The 18,358-nt window shown below is 39.4% G+C and overlaps 1 protein-coding gene across 1 annotated transcript in view; it reads right to left on the reverse strand.

Annotated features, from left to right (window-relative positions):
* LOC134813975 (phosphatidylinositol 4,5-bisphosphate 3-kinase catalytic subunit beta isoform-like) overlaps positions 1 to 18,358 on the reverse strand; it is a 37,112-nt gene that overhangs the window by 14,735 nt on the left and 4,019 nt on the right. The window lies entirely within an intron of this gene.

Genomic DNA, 18,358 nt, shown 5'->3' on the forward strand with positions numbered 1-18,358 from the left:
TTCGGAACTTTCAGTACGATCATGCAAAATCGTGGTAAACAAGATGTATGAAGCGTGAAGCGCACCAGCTATTAAAAATGTATGCAGGAGTCTGGAACCTAAAACAGTTTCAAGCATCCAGCCCCCTCTATATCTAGAGAGCCCATATGTCTCTAATACTTCACGGTAAATTGTTTTATACAATGTGGTTAAGCTTTGACATTTATAACAGTATTTCTTACGCCTATAGTAGTAGTTAAGGGACTCCAAGCTATTGAATAAGTCAGCAAAGAGCTGCCCCACGTCCTTGGGTTAAGATAACACTATTTCGAAAATAATCCAGCGACAACCCTGGCAAGAGCTAATGACGTGACAGTGACAACTTGAGGATAAGCGTGCTCTCGTTTTAAAGCAGCCCATAAAAACTGTTTATATTTTTTGTTTGCTTTAACCTTCTAAAATTAGAAATGTTGAAATTGTTTCCGTTCTTCTTGTTATTTGGGATTGCAAGTGTTTATACAAAAGAAGGTAAGAATGTGTATTTTAATGTCAAACAACAAATATTTTATAAAAATTTTCGTTTTTGTATCTATCGCACATATACAATTATAGTTATATTGTGTATCTATCGTCTGACAAAATCTATCACATTTAAATAGTAAATGCGACAGATATTGAGGGTAACTCCGTACATCTGGCAAAACTATATTTGTAGATTTCGTCATATGAAGGTGATCCGACAGCCGTGAACTATTTGCACTACAAGAATGATATGATCATCGAAATTGATAAAATTTTATTTTTTTCATTAACGTAGCCATCACAAAGAATACAGATTCATTGCTAAAGACGATTTACACATATATTTTGAAAGCTCCTGCTAAACAAACCTTTCCGTATCACTTAATCTTATATGTTTTAAACAAATTATATGTTTTAAACCCTCATCCTCCAGACAGATTTACTGTTTTACAGGAACTTGGAAACCAGTGACCCGTGGTGTAAAGATACCTCACAACCTGACGAGGACTCCGCTACAGATCCAGACAAATGGTCTTGACGGGAGTCAGGAATATGTGAAGGTGAACTTCTACACAGCAGCGGGAGCGGATGCAGGAGATTTTAGACTCTTTTTCGCCTCCCCGCCAAAGTACGGGATCGGCTTATGCAGATCCAACACTCCTCTCCTCTCCTCCCTACCTGGTTCCGTTGACAAAACATGGATGATAAGTAGGCTATCTGGAATGAGGATATTGGTGCACTGTAACAAGGTAAAAATAGTGGATATTACCATGTCAGATCAGACGTGTATCGACAGTCGCTTGTGGAGCAACTCGTTGAGTAGAGAAGTGGAGCAGATTGAATTCGATTCTGGCTTGGACACAGCTTCTGACTACTACAGACCCGCACCAGGTAAATATAGTAACACACTATATCTTCGACATTATACGTCACATCTATAAGTATACTGATCAGGTATATATCACTCATGATTATTTACTTTGTATTACTATTCCTTGTTATCTTTGTGTTCCTTGCACTGTTACCTGCGTAAAGTACCCCGATTACAGGGAATCTTGGATGAAGGGAATTTATAGTATAAATTTCCCGTTTTATCGATAATCTTTGTAACTCCAGGAATTGAATCCCGTTGTAATTGTATAGCCAATAGCCATAGGGGTAAGGCAAAATGCCATTGCCATGAAAGGTAAGTTTATCATTTAAATTAATTTAGTGTGGACAAACCAACTTGTAACTATTTATACAAAACGTTATATTTTCATGAAAATTCAAATTAAAGCATGTGCTTACTGCACAAGCACTTAACCCGGATGACAAGGACTGGAACAACTCAAATTTCGTACTTTTAGAAATTTAAATAATTTGGTACAACATACGTTGATAATAACGAGCAACAAAACTTTAACCTCCTAACGAAATATGACTATCTTCGAGCATTTTCTACAATGCTATCGCTACCGCGCAATTTCACTGTCATTTACAAGACAAAAATATCACCGCGCATTCTTCAGACCCTGTGTCGCTGTTCTAAATTTATGTCAAGAGATAAGAGTTATTTAGAAATTCTTAATAGTAGTACTATTCGAATTTGCTAATAGCGTATAAATCATATTTTATACATGATTCATATTTTATACATTGTGTGCATATATTTATATTTGATTGTAATTAAAGATTTTAAGGCGTTAGTGCCGAGTAATGCCTCTGGGTAGTGCTCCTCAATCAGTTGTTATAAAGACTCTTGCTCCTTTTATCAAAACGACCATGTTGGTACCTAACAATTCGTGTGTTTCTAACACTTCACCCTCGTATGATAAACCTTCATCAAGTACCTATCCTATCACTGGGTGGGCTATTTTCAAGTCCCCAATAGGAAAAATGACATCATTAAACGATCGTAAAATTCTTTGGGTTCTTTCTCTCATTCACTCCATCTTACGATAAATTGTTCTATACATAACAATGTATAGCCTTAATGTGGTAAGGCTTTGACATTTATAACAGTATTTCTTACACCTATAGTAGTAGTTAAGGGACCCAGGAGTGACCCAGAGTCCCCGAGCTATTGAATAATTCAGCAATGAGCTGTCCCATGTCCTTGGGTTAATCGTCGATTACTCTTCAAAAACAATGCAATTACAAAATTATCCAGCGAGAACCCTGGTGAGAGCTAATTAACTGACATGCGCAGCACACTTGAGGATAAGTCAGCAAAGACCGTGCTCTCGTTTTCGTTTGCTTTGACCGTAGTTTAGCTTATGATAAGAAGAATCTGTTGAAACTACAGTGAAGTTAGACTTGAGCGTTGTTTTTAACTGGATGATGACCAATAACTCTAGCTCTAGACTCTACTATCACGTGACTCACTTAAACAGTAAACAAGTTCTCTAGATGGCCCTGAGGGACTATATAAAACCCAACCCTTACCCTAAGCCAATCCCTAACTGAAGCATATGCTTAAAACCTTAACCCTAACGAGAAATTATACCAACTTCCTTATTTGGTCAAGTCACGTGATCGAAATAGTTTTTCGTCGATAACTCGCCAGGCCCTGACGTTAAAAATGCTTTTTAACCTTATGTCTCTCCCTCTCTCTGTTTTGGTCAACGGTTTCTGGCCTCCTAGTGAAGAGGGAGGCCTTCTCGCCGTGCCCACAGAGTGTGACTCCTGCTAGCCACACTCCAGGACTCCCTAAGTATATACAAAAACATAGAATAATAGATATCAACGCAACAGACCTCTGGAGTCTCGAAGCTGTTACTACCTTGCTCAGAGCAAACCCACTTCAGATGTTCTTCTTTGGCGGGCAGGCGAGGGACTTCCGAGCATGGTCCACACCTGAATATGTGTCACTGTCTGAGATAGTCCTGTGTGGGTCTAGTGTATGATTGTTTATGAACCTTGGTGTATGTCCTAGATGCTTATCCAAATAGATCGTCTCTGTCAAACCTTGTTGACTGTTCCACGAATTTGATAATGTGGTCGAGTTTACTATTGATGGGTTCCTCAATTGTTAGGATGGGTTTACCAAATATCCTCATTCTAGTTGTCATCAGCTGGATGCATTCACATAGGAAGTGTTGTGATGTTTCTGCTTCCCCTGGGCAGTGTTCACAGTCTTGTGTTTCGAAATTGGAGTTGTTTGCTACCGTCTGGAAGTATGCTAGTGGGCTGTGTCCTGATAGTAGCCATGTTAGCCATCTGATGTGAGTACCTGTGATGTTAATTTTCTTGTACCTGTTTTTGTTGAGGAAAAATGTTAGTGGGGTTTTTCCTTTATCACTGAGTGCCACCTGTTTATACTTCTTGATATGGAGATTGAAGAGGTAATCTTTTATTTGGGTGTTGATTATAGTTCTTTACCGTATACTCCCTCATGTCCTGGAACAAAGTTCTACTCGATGAGAAAACCTAGCGAGTTGAGTTGGTCTGAGATGTTCAGAACGAACCTGGAGTTAAAATTGGTGCTGTTAAGGGCTTTAAATGCAGCCTGGGAATCTGAGAGGAATTTATGATTGATTGAGATCCTAAGTTATCATTAGTCCAGATACTTGCCATGTATAACGCAAATAGCGGGTACGATTTCCTCAATGAACCTGAAGAAGGAATATCTGTCCTGAATTGATACCATGTAACGTCGAGCTTAAAAATGAATCAAAAGTTCGAATAAATCGTTAAACGTTGTATGTCCTATTTGCATCCCCTAAGCATTGCATTGATGTTTATTCCTGGTCCGGTTAGCTTTGCGTCTCAGAACTAAAGAGGTCCACTATGCTTTAATGAGCTAAGCTGTCCACCAGGGTACTGTAGATCTAAGGGTTCCCCGTGCAGTGTAATGGGGCAGGCTGTGAAAAAGCATCTCTGCAGGATGTCCGAGATGAACTGATTCGAGTGTTGAGAACTTCCGCTGTAGAAACTGAATAGAACCAGTAAGGATGTCAGTCAAACTCTGCTGCTACTAGATGATTGTAGAGCGTCCAGTCACACTTCAATAAAGAGTGTGGCAAAGCTAACCCGGTCCCCTGAAAAGTGGTTACTGGAGGAAGAAGTGCCAGGAATTCTCGTTATCAGTGTGTCCTCGTAGTCAGAGTTGAAATCCCTAATTCTGTCTTATCACGAGCCTGTGTCTAGCGTGTGTCAGCCCTTACGCATTAGCTGTCTTAACTGAAAAGACCTGAAAAGTGGTTACTGGAGGGAGAAGTGCCAAGACTACTCATTATCAGTGTGTCCTTGTAGTCAGGATGAGCGAATTGGAATCCCTAGCTCTGTGGTGGGTGACTTCGATGGGACCTGAAAGCTGAAAGAGAATTTCCTGGTGATTTAATAGCTCTTAGAGCTAGGTATCTGTGTCTAACGTATCGTCATTTGTGTGTGTACTATCTTGTAACCTGATATCTGAAAGAGAAATTTCCTGGTGCTTGGTAGCTGTTATTGTTGACTTCCTGGTTCCCATGGGAACTTTGAGTTGGCAAGTCCCAACCTTAGTACTCAACAAGAGAGCACACCACCCGTTAGTGCCAACCAGGCCACACCACGTGGAGGTTCGGAGAGGATTTCGTGACCCAACCTTATGTCATGTGGGGCACTCAGATTATCAGCACAATATCTACTTAACTGTCGATTCTGTGTTCATATAAGAGTTCAGAAGACCACCAGCTACAAGTAGAGCACAAAAAAACCCCCTCAAAAGTTCGGTCACATGTCTTAGTTTGTTGGTCAATTGCTATCTCTAAATCAAATTTCAGGGTGAACCCCCCTCAAGAAAAATCTCGCAGTTCGAGTGATTTGGCACGCTTGTTTTTAACTATTCCTTGTTTAGAAATTGTATTAGATAATATTTATTATAATTGCTTTAACCTCCCTGTACTGTGTCCCTCGTGCGTCCCTCTAATCTGTCTCAGTTAATACCCAATCTTCTAAAATTAGGAATGTTGAAATTGTTTTCGTTCCTCTTCTTTGTTGGGACTGCAAGTGCTGATACGAACGAAGGTAAGAATTTGTATTTTAATGTCAAACAGCGACAAATATTTTAGACTAAGTATCATTTTTGTATCTATCGCACATGTAGTTATATTATGAAGCTACATATATCCTATCAGTAACCCTATAATCTATATAATAAGACTTTAGCAGTAGTAAACTTATTGTTTAAATTTCATAGAATTTCAAGCAATCTCCTAATATTCTGAAGATATCTATGGCCTAAGGCCTCAAGATAATCTCTATTTTAAACCTCCTATTGGTACTGATGGGAAGAAGTTTACAAATTAGATTCTAATGCACATCTCTACTAAAAATAATTCAAATATGTTATCGTTTACGACATAAGATTGATAAAACTTACGTGTGAGCTGTGATATATTGATTATCTGCAAATAAAAACGGACAGACGACTAACTCTAAGCATGCCTATAAATCGAGCAGTAATAGTATGGTCCACCATTTTTGAGTGCCGTGGTAAATCATATTATAACGTTCCTAATAAAATTACATGTGCTATCTGTTTGAGTCCGCCTATCTCCATAAATTTCCAGTGAATTGTTTAAGTTCAACAGTCGTTTTATCAAGACAACTAAGTTGTCTCGTTCTCAGCGATGGCTAAAATGGTCAACACGGATTCATAATAAATGGAACTCATAAAGAATACAGTTTTACTGTTTTACAGGAACTTGGAAACCAGTGAAACGTGGAGTAAAAATACTTCACAACCTGACAAGGACTCCGCTAGAGATACGGACAAATAGTGCTGATGGGAGTGAGGACTATGTGTATGTGAGGTTCTACACCGCAGAGGGATACATGGTAGGAACTGTCAGACTCAGGTTCACCTCTCCCCCACAGTACGCTACCGGCTATTGCACGCAAAACTACTCTCCTTATATCCTCTCCACCCCATCTAGTGACGTGAATAAGAGATGGAAGATCACTAAGTTCTCTGGACCAAGGATAACGGTGCACTGTAACGAGGTAAAAGTAGTGGATATTACCATGTCAGATCAGGCGTGTACTCACAATAAGTGGAACGAGCGGTGGAGTAAAAAAGTGGAGCAGATTGAATTCTATTCCTCGGACACAGCTTCTGACTACTACATGCCAGCCCCAGGTAAATATAAAGACACGCTACCGTATATAACACTTGTAACTACGTAACACTTCTGATTAAAATATTTTATTCCTCGACATTATCATAATGTCATGTTATACGTCACATCTATACTGATCAGGTATATAGGTGATATATCACCTATGTTTATTTACTTTAATTACTAATCCTTCATATCTTTGTGTTCCTTGCACTGTTACCTGCGTAAAGTACCCCGATTACAGGGAATCTTGGATGAAGGGAATTTATAGTACAAATTTCCCGTTTAATCGATAATCTTTGTAACTCCGGGAGTTGAATCCCGTTCCCGTTGTATAGAGGCACGGTAAAATGCCATTGCCTTGAAAGGTACGTTTATTATTTAACTTAATTTAGTGCGGACAAACCAACTTGTAACTCTTAATACGAAACGTTATATTTTCATGAAAATTCAGTTGTGATACAGACTCTTGCTCTGTTTACCAAAAAGACCATTTTGGTACCTAGAATTGCGTGTTTTTCAAACACTTCACCCTCGTATGATAAACCTCCATGGTCACTCAAACAAGTATCTCATCTCTAGGTAGGCTATTTTTAGGTCCCCAGTAGGAGAGATGACATCTTTAACCGATCGGGGGGGTACCAATGGCATAGAATGGAGAAGAATGGCATAAAAATCATCAAATGGCATAGAAATTTCATGGCATAAATGGAAATTTTGTTTGGCCAATTCTCCATTTATGCCAATTTATGCCATGAATTTAGGTCTTCATATTTGACCTTTAGGATGACTTTAAATTCGCAAATATTATTAGTACTTGAATAAGAGACATGTTTCATGCTTTATAACGCTTGGAATGATCGTTAAAGTCAAAGATTCATATGACAAATAAAGAAAATAGAAATTTATTATATCAAATATATACCAAACATTTCACTATTCAAGAAAAGCAAATTGTGAGATGTTCAAAATGTACAGAATACAAACATTGACAACACAACATTAGGAGATCCATTGATTAGGCTATGTTCCTGGCAGTAGTACTTCATCGGGCATGACTTTTAAGAAATAAATCTAACCACTCCTGTGGCAAGAGATTTTTATAATCTCAGGAAATAGTGATCGTGTAACTTATAACCTCTCCTATTTCAATGACCATAGACACCCTTTACGAGGTGCCACTATTAAGTACAGTAATCTGTTCTGGGTGATTCCAGTTTAAACAGATGAGGTGCAACAAAAAACTATGGATCTAGACCAGTAAAGGTCGATAAAAAACTGCCAGGTTCGAGGGGCCAGCTACCCTTCAACCTTAAAATAGCTACTGAAACATCAATGAATAACCAAAAGTGGAGTGACTCTCGGAGTTCAAGGAGGGGTGTAGCCAGGATGAAGTGCTCTGGGCAAAGCCGCAAGGACCCCAGTGTGCAGATGAGAACAAAGAAGTCGCCTTATTTCAACAGTGTTATTAGTTCACAGCATATCACTCATGTGGACCCGGAGAAGGGGAGAGCCGGAGAGCACTCCCATACAACTTTATCAAACACAGTATTGATGTGGGAACGTGGAATGTGTTATCATTGGAGAGCAGTTCCTTAAAGCTGTATGAATTGTCACAGAATATGTCAGCATATAAAATGGATGTCTTGGGGCTGACAGAGACGCACAGATCCGGCACTGGTGAGGTTACCTTGGATGATGGGTCCCTTTTTATTAACTCAGGAAGAAGTGATGGGTACAGACGACAAGGGGTAGGTTTAGTCCTCTCGAAGAAGACTAAAAATTCATTGATTTCATACAGTCCGATATCAGAACGTATTCTTGCAGCGAGGCTGCACAGTCGACATATCAACATTTCGATTGTGATAGCTTATGCTCCAACTGAGGATGCAGCAGTCGGGGTAAAGGATGACTTTTATCAGCAGCTATCTGGGGCATTTGATGAACTACCAGCTCATGACGTGAAGTTTTTACTTGGAGATCTAAATGCTCGCATTGGCCAAGATAACTCAGCTTGGTCCGGTGTGATTGGTAAGCATTCCCTTCACGTTTCATCAAATGACAACGGCCTTCGACTATTAGATTTCTGTGCATTACATCAGCTGACAATCGGTGGGACGCTTTTCCAGCATCATTGGCTCCGATCATTATTTGGTTCGGGGTCAATTTAGAGTCAAACTTATGGCAGTTCAAAAAATGAACGCCTCTCGTAGGATATCTCCAGCAATTGAGAATCTTAGGGATCAGTCCAAGGTTGAAGAGTACTGCATTGCTCTTCAAAATCATTTTAGCTGCCTACCAATGGAGGTAAATCTTGATGGAGAATGGACATTAGTTAAGGATACTATTAAAGAAGTGTCTATGGAGGTACTGGGTGAGCGCCCCCGGCGCAGAAAGCAGCAGCATTTGTCTCAGGAGACAAAAAGCCTTATTGCAGAACGCAGTAAGATTAAACAGATGGCGCCTAGTGACAACAACAATAGGAGCGAGTATTCTCGGGCCAACAAACTTGTCAAAAAGAGCTGCAGGAAAGACGACGAGAATTGGGCTCTTAGAGTTGTAGCAGATCTGGAAACATCAAACAGCTGCTGTCCATGGCCGGCAAAGGGAAGTTTGGCAACGGATAAAAACACTGTCCGGTAAGAAGAATCGAAAATCAACTGCTGTAAGAGACAAATCCGGGAAGTTGATTGCTGATCCCTCTGCTCAGAGAGAGATGGGCCTGGGGAGAACATTTTTCGGAGCTATTAAACCCTCCTCCCACGAATGCGGATCTGTCTGACCTGGACCATCTTGAAGTGATTCCATGCTTTCCTTATCTTGGTGATGGTGATGGTCCCTCCACTAGACTTGAGATTTTAAACTGTCTCAAAAAATTGAAGAACCACAAAAGTGCTGGGATCGACGAAATCTCTAATGAGCAGTTAAAGTATGGGGCAAGTGGTCTTGTGGATAGGATGGAGAAATTGTTCTCTAAAGTTTGGAATTCAGAAGCAGTGCCTGACGACTGGTTGAAAGGCATTGTGATAATTGTACCAAAGAAGGGTGATACCTCTCATTGCTCCAATAATAGGGGGATCACTCTAAGATCTACAGCATCTAAACTGTATCAAATCATCATATTACAACGCATGAGTGACGGTTTAGAAAGTTTGCTACGAGACAATCAGTGTGGGTTTAGAAAGAACAGATCATGCATTGATCAGATTTATTCACTCCGCACTATTATACATAACTGCATTGAATATAATCTCCCCCTGTATGTAAATTTTGTGGACTTCAAGGCAGCTTTTGATTCCATCGACAGGAATTATATTTGGAAAGCTTTCAGTCATTATGGCCTGCCATGTAAATACATTCGAATAATACAGGCATTCTTTAATGGAACTGTTAGTGCTGTTAGACACAATGGTGAACTATCAGAATGGTTTGAAGTAAGTTCAGGCAGTGGCCAAGGAGACATTCAGGGTCCCCCACTTTTTAATGTCTGCCTCAATGTGGCTGATGAGAGAACAGAAAGCAACAAAGTGGTGTCCCACGGAGCGGTTCTTCAAAGATCTATCAGTCCGCTTGTTGATGATATCACTGTGTTAGATACAGATTATGCAGATGGCATAGCTGTACTGGATAACAGCGAGGAAGGTCTTCAAGAGACAACTGACCTTTTGTGTATGTATGGTGCCCAGCGAGGTCTTAGAATCAATGGTAAAAAGACTGAGGCTATGGTCATTGGTAAAGCAACCTCTCAACGGCCATACACGAAAGAAGCCACAGTGAACATCACTGTTGAAGACACGCCAGTGCAGCAAGTTAGTGACTTTACGTACTTAGGTACAATTATTTCCAGCGACGGTACTATCGACCGTGAGCTGTTAGCTAGGATTCAGAAAGCTTCCGGAGCCTTCAATCAACTGAGTAATATATGGAAAAACCGCAACATCCAGTCTTATACAAAGATCAGGATTTATAAGGCAGCGGTTTTGACAATATTGTTATATGGTAGTGAGGTTTGGAACACAACCAAAAAGCAGCTACATCGCTTTGAGGTGTTCCATTAGCGTTGCTTGAGGAGAATACTTAGGATAAGATGGCTCGATCGGGTTAGAAACACTGAAGTGCTGGAGCGTGCAAAGATAAATCCAGTAGAGACGTACATAGGAGCAAACCGCCTGCGTTGGTTTGGCCATGTCACCAGACTGCCAGACACTAGGCTTCCTAAGTACCTGCTTAACTGGACCCCTGCCCATGGGAGAAGATCTAGGGGCCGTCCAAGAAAGAACTGGAGGAAATGTTTGCTGGAAGATGCTACAGCGTTTACAGGAAACACTGACATAGACCTAGAAGGAGCGAGCGAGATGGCTAGTGACCGCAAACTTTGGAGGGAGATGATACGTCACAAACGGGAGTTCATTGGTGCAGGCCACTCGAATGATTGAGGAGACCTAATCAAGTACAAGTAAGTACTCCTGTTGCAAAGTCCTGCTGAGATTTGAAGACTTTAAGAGTTTCTGTACTGCCAGCTTTCAAAACTGTTGAACATCCGCATTCAGGTTGATTGTATATGCGAACATCAGAAGACACTCCAAACGCGTCCCCCTTGAATCTTGAAAGACGAGATTTTGTTGATAAAGTGCTTCTTCCTCCATTGAGCGTGAGTGTCTCAAAAGACCGGAAGGATAGTGTTCCATATTTATCTGTTGATATCGTTTCTCCATCATCACAATCATCAACTCCAGGTTCTACCTCATAAGCTAAGTCGTCCTCATCCTCGAGGCATCCAGCTTCATCATCTACAGCTTCCCAAGAAAGTTCTTGGCCATGGACGATTGGCTCCGTTCTTCAGGATCTGCGACTGCGGCGAACACAGGGAAATTGTTTCTTTTCCCTTCTCGAATTTGCCAACTTGCCTAGGCTTATCATACTACCAGTCCATTTCACTCGTTCTGCTTTCTGGCCTGTAGATTTAACCTTTTTGAGGTGAACTGTAGGATGCAAAACTGTACTTCCACGTGCATGTGCAATTGCAGATGTGTCTTCATGTAATGATAAAGCACTGTACACATTCTTTCTCTCCATTCCATGGGCCATAGTTATCGCATCCATATTTCTTGAGCGACCAGATGAAAAAGAAACCCGAATAAATGCAAACAGCTGCTCATTCTGATCACTTCCAAGGTAATAAGTGACGATTTCAGCATCCAGCAGGTAATCAATAATGCCCATTGCTAGGGATATTTTGAGGAAATTAATGGGTGAAAATAGATGTTGTAGTACAATAAATAGAGATAAAGGTGGACAGTACTAGTGGGGTGCAGACTATTCGTTATTAAATTCTCAGTTCAAAGTTTTAAAATTTCATATTTCGAATGGCATAGAATGGAGAAGAATGGCATAAAAATCATCAAATGGCATAAATGGAAATTTTGTTTGGCCAATTCTCCATTATGCCATTTATGCCATTGGTACCCCCCCCCCCCCCCAACCGATCATAAAATTCCTTGGGTTCTTTCTCCCATTCTTTCTCTATATCTCTCTATTACTCCAATACAAGATGTTCTATACAATTTGGTAAGGCTTTGACATTTATAACAGTATTTCTTACACCTATAGTAGTAGTTAAGGCCTAAGGGACCCCGGAGAGACCCAGAGTCCCCGAGCTATTGAATAATTCAGCAATGAGCTGTCCCATGTCCTTGGGTTAATCGTCGATTACTCTTCAAAAACAATGCAATTACAAAATTATCCAGCGAGAACCCTGGCGAGAGCTAATGACGTGACATGCGCAGCACACTTGAGGATAAGTCAGCTGAGACTGTGCTCTCGTTTTAAGGCAGTCCAAAACAACTTGTACATTTTTGTTTGCTTTGACCGTAATGGCGTAATTTAGCTTATGATAAGAGAAATTTAAAATTGGTAGAAACTACAGTGAAGTTTGACTTGGGCATTGTTTTTAACTGGATGATGACCAATCATTCTACACTCTAATATCACGTGACTCACTTGAACAGTAAACAAGTTCTATAGATGGTCCTGAGGCCTGAGGGACTATATAAACCCCTAAACCTTACCCTAACCCGATCCCTAACTGCAGCATATGCTAAAACCTTAATCCTAACGAGACAATATACCAATCTCCTTATTAATATTTGGTCAAGTCACGTGATCAAAAACAGTTTTTCGTCGATAACTCGCCAGGGGAGCATTTTAACTCTGTGTCAGGTTGGTTGATTTGGAATCGGCGTTCAAAAATACATCACGTCGATAGACCGTTCAAATTATATCGATTTAAGCAGGTTTCAACAATTTGGGGTCCTTTAAGAAAAATCTCGAAATTCGAGTGTAGAGTGATTTAGCATGTTCGTTTTAACTATCCCTTGTTTAGAATTTGTATTTGATAATGATTAAATTAATCGCTTAAACCTCCCTGTACTGTGTGTCCCTCTAATCTGTCTCAGTTAATCACCAATCTTCTAAAATTAGGAATGTTGAAATTGTTTTCGTTTCTCTTCCTATTTGGGACTGCAAGTGCTGATACGAACGAAGGTAAGAATTTGTACTTTAATGTCGAACAACGACAAATATTTTAGACAAATTATTGTTTTTCACCAAATCATTTTTAGCTTTTGCACATAAATTATATACTAAATATATAGCTATCGTCTCCTATGAGTAACCCTATAATATAATGATTCAACAAGACTTTAACAGTAGTAAACTAATTATTATTTACAATATACATTTTATAGAATTTCAAGCAACCTCCTAATATTCTGACGACAACTATGGCCTAAGTAAAATCATTTTTAGAATTATATATGAGAATATTTACTACTACTTTACGATACTGATGGATATGAGAATCTGAGAAGGGGGAGGCGGCAATGGCATAAAATGGAGACTTTTTCTATGGAGAAAATGGAAAAACCCATGAGTAATTCTCCATTTTCTCCATTTAATGCCATGAATTTTGTCTTCGAAATTTCATCTTTAACACCATTTAACACCTAAATTGGACATCCTAACATGTTCATTTACGCTTACTAGGGTCGTAACAAGCTTATGAAAGCTCATAGTAGGCTACTAGATGCTTATACTAGGTTAGTAGAGGCACACTTCAGGCAAACTCATAATTACTCAAGCTTAGTGTAAAGTTATTTTTACAGGCTACAGCAGGAGTGCCGAGTGAGTAATAGGGGAGAGTAATAGGCACTGAGAAGTGAAACCTACATCCTCGAAAGTCGAAACAAGCTCGCACTGCAAAGGGGAGGCCTGCCTTCCGAGATCGTATTACCAGGGGGAAGCCTCGAGTCCAAATTTGTGTATCGAGGGGTAGGTGCAGACTTCGATAAACCGAAAAACCAAACAAATATTTTCGGCTAATAATGAAGAGGGTAGCATGAAACGTGGAGAAAAGCGGTTTTTAGAAAAACTTTGACTTTAGCTTTCATTTGAGACTTCACGTCTCCCGAAATAAAACTGCGAACAAAGTGAAACAAGGAACTAAGTAAACTGTAAAACCAAATTTTCGTCACGCATTGGACTTTATCAACTTTGAAAAATGTTGACTTAGAAAATTTTCGGCCCGAGTCATTCTCGATACGTACCTCTCGTATCGAGAGGTCCCGATTCCGAGCTCGTGTTGCAAAGGAGAGGCCTGCATTTTTTTCTGAAAAAAACTCTTTCTGAAAAACACTTTTCTCCTTGTTTTATGCTACCTTGTTCATTATAAGCCGAAAATATTTTTTCGGTCAAATTTTTTTCTGAAAACCGCTTTTCTCCACGTTTCATGCTACCCTGTTCATTATTTTCCGAAATTATTTTTTCGGTTTTTCGAAGTCCACACCTTCCCCTCGATACACAATTTTGGACTCGAGGTAATGCGATCTCGGAAGGCAGGCCTCCCCTTTGCAACACGAGCTCGGAATCGGGAGCTCTCGATACGGGAGGTACGTATCGAAAATAACTTCATGTTACCCTGTTCATTATTGGCCGAAAACATCTTTTTTTTAAATAATTTTTCTCGAAATTCTAAATTTTTCAGGTTTTCAATGGCATAAAATGGCATAAAATGGCATAAAATGGAGACTATTTCTATGGAAAAAATGGAAAAACCTATGAGTAATTCTCCATTTTCTCCATTTATGCCATTGCCCCCCCCCCCCCCCATAACGACATTGCTGTGGTCCCCCCTCAAAGGTAAAAGTGAACCAATGATACACTTGAATTAGTGGTTATATCTGTAATTTGAATGATATTTATTAGTGCCATTATTCCATTAGATTTGAGTAAGTTCTCCAATTTCAGGATTTATACAAGTTTGGTTATAATCATGATGTAAAATGCAGCTATTTCTCTCATTTGACCGATTGAAAACAGTATGATCACAATGTGACGTTTTCACTACTTCAGGTGCTCTAAGACCAAAGGTACCAGGAGAGATAAAACCTGCCTCTGTGTCTCAGTCTACGACTGCGAGTGATAACGTGGATCAGTATGGAGCAGATAATGCTATAGACAGGGACCTGGACACCCGGGCTTTAGCAAAACCAGTAGGAGATAGTGAGGCCTGGTTTAGAGCATCTCTAGATAAGGAACACTGCATTAAGCAGGTGGTGCATTATAGGTCCTCACAGTCCAAGAGAACTTACACCTGCGTTAGAGACTCGTATACCTGTGAGGGAGGAGGGTGTGATGTGTATTCCCTCACAGTGTACCATGAAAACACGGAACCTGGAGACTATGTCCCTTCTGGTTGTAAACTTGGAGACACTGTAGAAATATATAGGCAGAAATATGTCTCCGTGTATGAAATAGTGATCATCGCACAATTACTATCAGGTAATCTATTGAACTATTTGATCTTATGTTGTTTTTCCAGATATTATTCAGAAACCTATCAATTTATATCATGTCGCAGCTTCGTGAGTTATACTTAGCTATATATTTTAAAGTGACATTAGGTTAAGACGATATTTCACGACAGTTTACTAGTTGCGCGAAAAAACGACATTATAAAATTATAATATCTACCGAAGGTAATTGCGAGGATCTGAGCCTGAAGAACGTCGTATCAACGGAGCCTGGACTTCCTGTAGCAAATGGAACACTGATGACGGTAAAATGCGATGCAGGGTTTATCAACAGAGAAGGTAAAGCAAGGTGTATGGATGGAGAGATAGTTGGTCTTGTCTATGATGCACCACTTTGTGATATCATAGGTATGTTAACACCTTAATACCAACTTCATAAGATTATTATCTAAACTCTTAAATTAATATTTATGTCATGTACGAGGAATAGATACTGCGAACTTCTCGTTTCAATTAGCGCGAGATACTTTGGTAACTAAACCACAGAGCAAAATGAGAATTTCGAGATTGCAATATATAATATATTTTAAAGCTACATTAGAATAAGAGAATATGTTAAGACGGTTAGTATAGTATATAGTTTACTAGTATATAGTGTATAAAACTTGTAACTACTTAACACTACGTAAAACTTGTGACTAAAATATTTTATTCCTCGACATTATCATAATGTCATGTTATATGTCACATTTATACTGATCAGGTATATATCACTTATGTTTATTTACTTTGTATTACTATTCCTTGTTATCTTTGTGTTCCTTGCACTGTTACCAGCGTACCCCGTTTACAGGGAATCTTGGGTGAAGGGAATTTATAGTATAAATTTCGCGTTTAATCGATAATCCTTGTAACTCCGGGAGTTGAATCCCGTTCCCGTTGTATAGAGGCACGGTAAAATGACATTGCCTTGAAAGGTACGTTTATCATTTAACTTAATTTAGTGCGGACGAACCAACTTGTAACTCTTAATATCAAACACTTCACCCTCGTATAACAAACCTCCATGGTCACTCAAACAAGTATCTTATCTTTAGGTAGGCTATTTTTGAGTCTCCAATAGGAGAGATGACATCGTTGAACGATCATAAAATTCCTTGGGTTCTTTCTCCCATTCTCTCTCTATATCTCTCTATTTAATTAATTACTCCACTATAAAATGTTCTATACAATGTGGTAATGCTTTGACATTTATAACAGTATTTCTTACACCTATAGTAGTAGTTAAGGGACCCCGGAAGAGACCAAGAGTCCCCGAGCTATTGAATAATTCAGCAATGAGCTGTCCTATGTCCTTGGGTTAATCGTCGATTACTCTTCAAAAACAATGAAACTACAAAATTATCCAGCGAGAACCCTGGCGAGAGCTAATGACGTGACATGCGCAGCACACTTGAGGATAGGTCAGCTGAGACTGTGCTCTCGTTTTAACTTTAAGGCAGCCCAAAACTACGTTTACATTTTTGTTTGCTTTGACCGTAATTTAGCTTATGATAAGAGAAATTCAAAATTGGTAGAAACTACAGTGAAGTTTGACTTGGGCATTGTTTTTAACTGGATGATCACCAATCACTCTACACTATAATATCACGTGACTCACTTAAACAGTAAACAAGTTCTCTAAATGGTCTTCAGGGACTATATAAAACCCTAACCCTTACCCTAACTGAAGCATATGCTGAAACCTTAACCCTAACAAGACAATATAACAATCTCCTTATTTGGTCAAGTCACGTGATCAAAAACAGTTTTTCGTCAATAACTCGCCAGGGGAGCATTTTAACCCTGTGTCAGGTGGGTTGATTTGGGATCAGCGCTCAAAAATACATCGATAGACCGTTCAAATTACATCGAGTTAAGTAGGTTTCAACGGTTGGGGGTCCTTTAAGAAAAATCTCGAAGTTCGAGTGTAGAGTGATTTAGCACGTTCGTTTTAACTATCCCTTGTTTAGAATTTGTATTTGATAATAATTATTCTAATTGCTTCAACCTCCCTGAACTGTGTCCCTCATGCGTTTCTCTGATCTGTAGCTCAGTTAATACCCAATCTTCTAAAATTAGGAATGTTGAAATTGTTTTTGTTTCTCTTCTTAGTTGGGACTGCAAGTGCTGATACGAACGAAGGTAAGAATTTGTACTTTAATGTCAAACAACGACGAATATTTTACAAAAATTAACGTTTTTTCACCAAAAAATTATTTGTAGCTATCGCACATAAATTATATACTATATAGCTATCGTCTCCTATGAGTAACCCTATAATATCTGCCGTTTTCTGACAAAAGTGCTTAAGTAACATTTTGGAAATTTCGGGTTTTTTGGTCTAACTTTTGTTTTTGGGTCAAGAACTATCCCTGAGGACCATTGGATACATTCGCCGACCCCCCAAAACCCCCTTTTTGGAACCCCCTAAAATGCAAAAAATGGTCATTTTTCTGAGAAAAGTGCTTAAGTAACATTTTGGAAAACGGGTGCCGTTTATTTCAAAAATGGTGCCATTTCGGGAACTGAAAATGGTGGCATTGTTTTCTACGTCCAAAACTGGCCTAGTGACGGCAATTTGGTGATCGTGGGTCTCTTGGCCTGGGAGAAAACAATTTATGTCACTTAAGCACTTTTGTGAAAACGGGCTCGTTTTCTCACAAAAGTGCTTAAGTGCCATTATACGTTTAATTAAATGTTGATTCTGCCAACTGAAACTATATAATCGGTACTAACAAATCTAAATTTTCACGGCGGATCGATTGGTGATGGTCATAAACTTCAGAAACGCTAGCTTCGCCGTCAAAATTGCCGATTTGTCAATGCAGAACGTTTCAAAATATACGTCATAATTTGCTTTAAAATGGCGGGATTATCGACAGGCAAGGGAACATTACCAAAGAGATAGAAGCGATTTGCTTC

The sequence above is a fragment of the Bolinopsis microptera genome, chromosome 4, assembly GCF_026151205.1.
Source record: "Bolinopsis microptera isolate Bmic1 chromosome 4, MBARI_Bmic_1.0, whole genome shotgun sequence".
Classification (NCBI taxonomy): Eukaryota; Metazoa; Ctenophora; class Tentaculata; order Lobata; family Bolinopsidae; genus Bolinopsis; species Bolinopsis microptera.